The 7,941-nt window shown below is 39.1% G+C and overlaps 1 long non-coding RNA gene across 1 annotated transcript; it reads left to right on the forward strand.

The window, feature by feature from the left end:
- LOC138963227 (uncharacterized) lies at nucleotides 1-3,712 on the forward strand. The gene is made up of 3 exons (XR_011454754.1): nucleotides 1-321; nucleotides 1,450-1,630; nucleotides 2,064-3,712. It is a non-coding gene; the product is annotated as an uncharacterized lncRNA (long non-coding RNA).
- Nucleotides 3,713-7,941: the final 4,229 nt, after the last annotated feature.

Consider the following 7,941-nt stretch of genomic DNA (forward strand, 5'->3'; position numbering starts at 1 on the left):
ATTCATCAACCACAAATGCGTGTGTAAAAATGAACACAGAAATCAAAAAAGTATACTTTGACTCGTTTTTTGGTTGTTCTGAATCGTTCCATCGCGCGCAGTCTTGGCTCATGACCTTGTGCACATACGTGTGCTACGTCACGAGCCTTGAACAACAAACATGGCCGGCTCAAGCAGTGAGGAAGACAAGTGGAATACGGACCGGTTTTCAGCCAGCCTGAGGTTTTAGCGTGCCCGTTTCAGCCTCTTCGTCGTCAAAATGCTGGCGAGGCCACAAGGAACTGCTTGAAACAGAGCCAGCATAAGCAGCAATACGAAATGGTATGTGATTCTCTTTGTTGTGATGTTGACACACTACTAGTCCGTAGTCGCTACCTCTTGCATGCTAGATCGAAGTCAGGTGTGTTTTTCACAGATCAGTTGATGTGCTTCCACAGATCTGTAAGCATGTAAAGATCATTGATTTATGCTATTATTTCAGGCATCTGGTGTTGTTTATTTTCCTATCTTTAATCAAGGATTTCGTCCTTGAACTGCCCAGTTTAGAATAAATGTTTCCACAGTGATGTTCACACGCGACTATCCTTATTTTCTCTTGGAATTCTGAGTAATTTTTCAGTCACCCAACAAAACATGTAGACAGCAAGTTAACATTGCGCAAAGTCTGTTTCTTGCGGACAAAACTGCAATTATCCTGGTATTTTTATTTGCGACAGTAAGACACTACATGACATCGACACCACTAAACAGTGAAACTTTTTTGAAATGGGGGTGGGCTGCTTTCATGTGCTAAATACTAATAGTGATCCTGACATTTTTCTTGCGAAACGGTCAAAGGGAAGTAATAAATGAATTTAGTTTTTTAAACGAGCACACGTGATTTCCGATCTCAAACTAGATCTGAAATCATAAGATTTTCTGAGCAGTGGCGAAACGCTGATGGCTAGTGATATCGCAAGCCGTTTTGGAAGCAAATAAGCACTGTCAGACATATGCTGAAACACGATTACAGCAGTTCAAACTTTTTGATCATTGATTTTTAGGAGTACGCAATGTCGGACAGTCACACTACAAAAAGACAATGCGTTAGTGCATAGATCGGTATTCTCAAACGTCACGAACAGACAGTACGTTGCTACTATATTATTTTACTGTATTAACAAAACCTCACAGTCCCATTAAAAATGTGTGGTGTGTGCCGAAAAGCAACCATATGAGATTCAGTCAGTGGGACCCTGAATCTACCTGGGGTTAAATCGGGTTATTGACTCATTGCATGAATTTTTAAACTGAATATATATACATTACATGTACTACTGTTCGTGTTGTTTTTGTGATCCAGTGCAATTTCTGTGTATACCTTAGAATCTCAAGGTAATTTTTGAACGGGGCATACAGATGATACATGTTGCCATGATCACAGAGTGATACGTGTATTTTGCTTATCAGGTGTCAGTGCAGAAACTCCAAGAGGGAACGAAATTCAAATATCTGGAAAACCTGGATGAGGAGATAGACAGCCTAACAGCACATCCTCCTATGTTTGCTCGGACATCTACTAGATCTACCTTCAAACTGCATACTATGCGTACACACAGGAATATGGACGACTCAACATTGATCAAAATGGGTAAGTAACACAACACAAACAGATGATTTCCATTATGATATATTTATTTATCTGAAAGTAAAATTGACAACAGAGTGTACAATTTGTTTTCAAATACAAAAATATCACATTGGGTTAAAAAAAAAACCCACCATCATATATCATTAAAACTATTCTTTATTTCTAAACACATACATATCAGCATAGTTTATTCATGTAAACATCCTCATTTCGGTTCCCAGTCTATCTGAAATCAAGGTAAGATATATGCCCCCAAAAATAGCGATCACACAGTGCTTCAGCATGAATTTGAAAACCTGCTCTACGTCACATTGACACAGTGTGTCTTATGATTCTATCCATCCTCTCCAAACAAACACGTACACGTTTTCTCTTGTACGAATGTCTTAAAAGCTCAAACTAAGCTGCTGTTTTATTCTGTCTTGCTTTGCAGGAAATACAGGCACGTCGCTTACCCATAACAGGCAGCTGGTGCGCTAGCGAGTGGGGTTTCTCGGCAGAAGCATCAGAGTACCATTACCAACCTGTGCAGTCAAAACAATCAGACATACTTTCCCAAACGGATGAAGAGTGGGGTTCAAACTCCCTGAGCTACAGAAGGCTGAAATATACTTTTACAAATCGTGTGACTGTGTTGAACAGATTCCTGCATGGTTTGAAGATGATACTGGGTTGTCACGTGGTCCGGTATATGGTTCACATTCTGCAACATTTTGTTACAGACTTTTTCCACTGTTGGTCTACTCCTGCATCAGGTAGTCAGTCCATGAGCCAGTCAGCATAGCCTGTGTCCAGTATTGTCCGTTTGCCTGTTGCCTGAAACATGGTTGTTTGGAAGTAACTAACGATCTCTGCACACATTTTAACATGTGAATAAGAACAGAAAAAGTTTGTCAAAAGTATACATAGTTTAATTTGCATTTACTTCAAGGCCAGACTTTCTTCTCGTTCATTATTTCTTCATAAAGATTCTGAAAATTAACAAAATGTTTCCCCCTATCAAGGCCTCCTAACTTTTTTTTTAAATGCAGGTCGGTTTGTTGTCATCTGTGCATTACTACCTCTTGCCACCCGTGCGGTCATTGCCACCAGGTATCTCAACAATCAAACCGTCTATACAGGCTTAAAGGCACGTCCTTTTTCAAAACAGGATTGCTCACTACACAGATCTGCGAAGACTCTTACAGAAAAAAAAATCTCTTGACTTGAACATATACCAGGAATAAACATCCTGAATGGTTTTTGGAGCTGCCGGGATTTTTTTAGGGAATGTTTTACACGTGTGGCGTTAAAGAAATTAATTCATAAAATTCTACATTCCCAAAGAGAGTACCCATACAGAGTGTTCAGTTCTGGTATTTTTCAAAACGGAAGGATGGCCATATCCCATGTAAAAGCCTGGTAAGATTTGAGATTTTGAACTCAATCGTTTACACGGGAAGGGCTGTCCATTTAAGAGGACGCATCCATGCCTGGATGAGAAATACACTGATAACACAGAAAAAGCACGAGTTTAACCTGCATATTCACAAAACTGGTTCAGAGGCCCGGTAAAGGGAACACATGTTAGTTATTTTAAGAGAACATCACGAAGACCTAATTATTAAATTAAAGCCTTTCTGCACGAATGTACATCTTTTATGAATTATATTCTAAAACGCCACATATGTGTAATTCATTCCACACACAAAATCCAGCTCCAAGAAGCAGTGAGGCTGTTGATTATTGGTCTGTGTTCAAGTCGACAGATGATTTTTCCTGTGTAAACTGAGCCTTGGCAGATCTGATATAGTGAGCAAAGACCTGCATTTTTTTTTAAACGTGTTCAGAGGCCTTGAAATGGTTAAACATTTTGTTTATTTCAAGTAGTCTTTATGAAGAAAAAATTAACAATAAGGAAGGCAAATGGGTTGAAATGCAAATTAGATTCCTTTTGACGAACTTATATGTTCTTCTTCACGTGTTACATTATGCGTACGTAGATCGCAAGATATTTTCGAAAAAATTCATAGATAAGCCAATCTGCAAACGGACACAAATTCACAATATTTATGAAGCCAATAAATTTGACTCAAGAACAAAGCTTATGCGTTTGAGGTGATGTGCATGGGTATGAATGTTGAATGAGTCCGTCAAAGATACCCTCCATGTCGCCTTTATACAGTGGAACCTACCATTAAAATTATACCACCTTAAATTACCTTGCTCTTTCAAATGTACTGCTTAAACTTCTTGAACATGCAACTCTTGCTGTCTACCATAAAGACCATCAGGTCAACAACATACTCGTGAATGTTTTGTTTTGGTCTATAATTAAAAATTTCAGAAAATACCCTTTTTTGACTCACATGCGAAGCAAAAGTGAGTCTATGTACTCACCCGAGTCGTCCGTCCGGCCGTCCGGAAAACTTTAACGTTGGATATTTCTTGGACACTATTCAGTCTATCAGTACCAAATTTGGCAAGATGGTGTATGATGACAAGGCCCCAAAAAACATACATAGCATCTTGACCTTGCTTCAAGGTCAAGGTCGCAGGGGCCATAAATGTTGTCTAAAAAACAGGTATTTTTCACATTTTTCACATTTTCTCTGAAGTTTTTGAGATTGAATACCTCACCTATATATGATACATAGGGCAAAGTAAGCCCCATCTTTTGATACCAGTTTGGTTTACCTTGCTTCAAGGTCAAGGTCACAGGAGCTCTTCAAAGTTGGATTGTATACATATTTTGAAGTGACCTTGACCCTGAACTATGGAAGATAACTGTTTCAAACTTAAAAATTATGTGGGGCACATGTTATGCTTTCATCATGAGACACATTTGGTCACATATGATCAAGGTCAAGGTCACTTTGACCCTTATGAAATGTGACCAAAATAAGGTAGTGAACCACTAAAAGTGACCATATCTCATGGTAGAAAGAGCCAATAAGGCCTAAAAAAAAATAGGTGTGGTTACGGTAACCCGACCTACCCTATTTTTAGGGGCCGATCCTATAACTTTTTATTACATTTGTCAAAAAAAAAAAAAAAAAAAAAAAAAAACGAGTGCAAAAAACGCAATGAAAGCGAAAGCGCCCGTGTCGCACACTCATTTCCCTGTCAAGTAGGTTTAATCAATCAATCAATCAATCAATGAGGCTTATATCGCGCATATTCCGTGGGTACAGTTCTAGGCGCTCTGCAGTGATGCCGTGTGAGATGAAATTTTATACGGCCAGTAGATTGCAGCCATTTCGGCGCATATTTACCTTTCGTTTAATTTGTACACATTAGAAAAAAAAGTTTAAAAAGAAAAGAAGTGACTGCCTACCTTCCTACCCAATTTTTTTTGGCTATGTTACCTTAACCACACCTATTTTTATATTTAGTCAAGTTTTGACTAAATATTTTAACATCGAGGGGGAATCGAAACGAGGGTCGTGGTGTATGTGCGTGTGTGCGTGTGTGTGTCTGTGTGTGTGTCTGTGTGTGTGTGTGTGTGTGTAGAGCGATTCAGACTAAACTACTGGACCGATCTTTATGAAATTTGACATGAGAGTTCCTGGGTATGAAATCCCCGAACGTTTTTTTCATTTTTTTGATAAATGTCTTTGATGACGTCATATCCGGCTTTTCGTGAAAGTTGAGGCGGCACTGTCACGCCCTCATTTTTCAACCAAATTGGTTGAAATTTTGGTCAAGTACTCTTCGACGAAGCCCGGGGTTCGGTATTGCATTTCAGCTTGGTGGCTTAAAAATTAATTAATGACTTTGGTCATTAAAAATCTGAAAATTGTAAAAAAAATTAAAAATTTATAAAACGATCCAAATTTACGTTTATCTTATTCTCCATCATTTGCTGATTCCAAAAACATATCAATATGTTATATTTGGATTAAAAACAAGCTCTGAAAATTAAATATATAAAAATTATTATCAAATTTTTTTTTTCGAAATCAATTTAAAAACACTTTCATCGTATTCCTTGTCGGTTCCTGATTCCAAAAATATATAGATATGATATGTTTGGATTAAAAACACGCTCAGAAAGTTAAAACGAAGAGAGGTACAGAAAAGCGTGCTATCCTTCTTAGCGCAACGAATACCCCGCTCTTCTTGTCAATTCCACGGGCACTGCCTTTGCCACGGGCGGTGGAGTGACGATGCTACGAGTATACGGTCTTGCTGCGTTCAGTTTCATTCTGTGAGTTCGACAGCTACTTGACTAAATATTGTATTTTCGCCTTACGCGACTTGTTTTTTTTGGCCTAAGCACCATTGTACTTCCTATGTCTTGAATTAACAGCTTTGTGTTGCATGACCTTGGATGACCTTGACCTTGGGTCAAGGTCACATGTATTTTGGTAGGAAAAATGTGTAAAGCAGTTCTTAGTGTATGATGTCATTGCTAGGTTTAGTTATTTGACCTTGACCCTGAAGGTCAAGGTCATGTCAAGGTCAAGCATGTGAGTCGTATGGGCTTTGCCCTTCTTGTTATATTTTTTATTCAGAAGCATACTAATTTTATTTGAAACTACTTCGACAGATATAGTTTTGCAGGTTGACGGGAGGTGAGTTACGAAAGAAATTCAATCCATATGACGCTCAGCACAGAAATCATAAACGATTAACATGAGTAGAAATGAACTTGTACTTGTTTTCATAATGTATTATTTGGATGGTATCTGTCAAAGACACTTTCTCGTTTTTTTGCAAAGCTAGAATAAGGCACTAATTTTCAAAACAAAACAAAAATCTTACGATGAATGGCACGTTGGTTTTCTCCTGTGGTGATTCTGGACGGTAGGAACAGGCCTAGTCAACAGTTGCGTTGTGATCACGGAGAACCGGGAAATCTGAAATGGTCACGGTGTCAGTGTCTAGTGACCTGTTCTGACCAGAGGCCGTGAGTGATGATGAAAGGTCTGGAAGTAAAAGAAGAGAGAAAATGAGTGTGAGTATAAATCAATTCGAAAGTATGCTTCTGATCTATACAGTACACTGAACATTTAGACACCCTCTGGAAGTCGTCTGGATGTGTATCCATGTCACTGGTTTTGCGTCTCTCAGTCAATGCAGAAAGATTAATTCCCTGCACAATTCGTAATCTTCTTGTCTCTAGCATGCAGGTGTCTGTTTACCTTACCGGTTGCACATCCACCAAAAGTTTAGATCTGGTAAAAATAGCATTAAACCATGATTCCAGCAAACGCTGCCAATTTCATGAATTGATATCAGGGGATAGTTTGCGACTGAATAGAATAGATAACGTGACACACGCATTGTCTTACGTGTCCACAACCCTGACTACCTTTTACTCTTACTCTTAGCTCAGCTCAGACCGTTCTGTAAGTTGTAACTCTGTAGATCTAGCCTGTGGCGCATCTGTACTCCAGCGAATATCAGCTGGACACACTGTTCTGCACCAATTCGTATTCGCTGCGCAGCAAAACAATGTTTACGTATGCATGAAAATAAAAGCATGTACTCTGACCTTCAACGCATTCCTTCTTGTGAGATAATCCGCTGTTCGTATGTCGCCTCGGAGTTTCGATGGCTCGTCGTAATACTGCCCTCTCTGGACTTTTATGAAGGGAAGACACTGCCAGGGGTCAAAACATTTGTTTCAGGGATGAAACGCCAACTTTTGTGCTGCAGAAAAATGGCGAAATCTGTGTCCAGAAAGTGCCCGACACTTTGAAATCTGCACGCTTGTGCTGCACACATCTCTTCCATTTCCACAAGAGACTCAGAGTTTTATGAGGGAAAGTGTGCTATGAAATGCCTGGGGACATTGACGAGTTGTTGCAGTTTGCGGCTGCTCTCCACTGAGGCATTCTTTTCGGGCATACAGTGGTGACTTTTCTGTGTGAAAATCAAGCTGGTACTAGTGGTAGAATCAACACAATAACTTGTGACGTCACAGTGCACCGACGTCACAGTGCACCGAAAACCACGTGACCACTACTTGACCCCAGGCGACTTGTCTTGGTTAGCCCCGCAACACTAAATCTTCAACTACAACAACAACAATTTTTTTTCAATTTTTAAAATATTTTTCCAGAGATGTTTGTAACATTTGGCATTCGATTTTCAAGTTTTTGGGCATATTTAAAAACCTTGGACTTTTCCTTTAAAGCTAGCTAAACGAGTTTGGTTCCCGTGTTTTATTTAATGTTTGAAGATGGCAGTACCACCCTTGTCTAAAATGCATGGTCAATTTGCATGTAGTAGGTCAATACCGGATTGACTTTTTTTTCCATTTTGATCGTCTTGTTATGTCTGTTAATGAATAAAAAGCGATCTTAGTTTAGCTGGTCAGTATT

This window comes from Littorina saxatilis, linkage group LG3, assembly GCF_037325665.1.
Source record: "Littorina saxatilis isolate snail1 linkage group LG3, US_GU_Lsax_2.0, whole genome shotgun sequence".
In the NCBI taxonomy this organism is placed as follows: Eukaryota; Metazoa; Mollusca; class Gastropoda; order Littorinimorpha; family Littorinidae; genus Littorina; species Littorina saxatilis.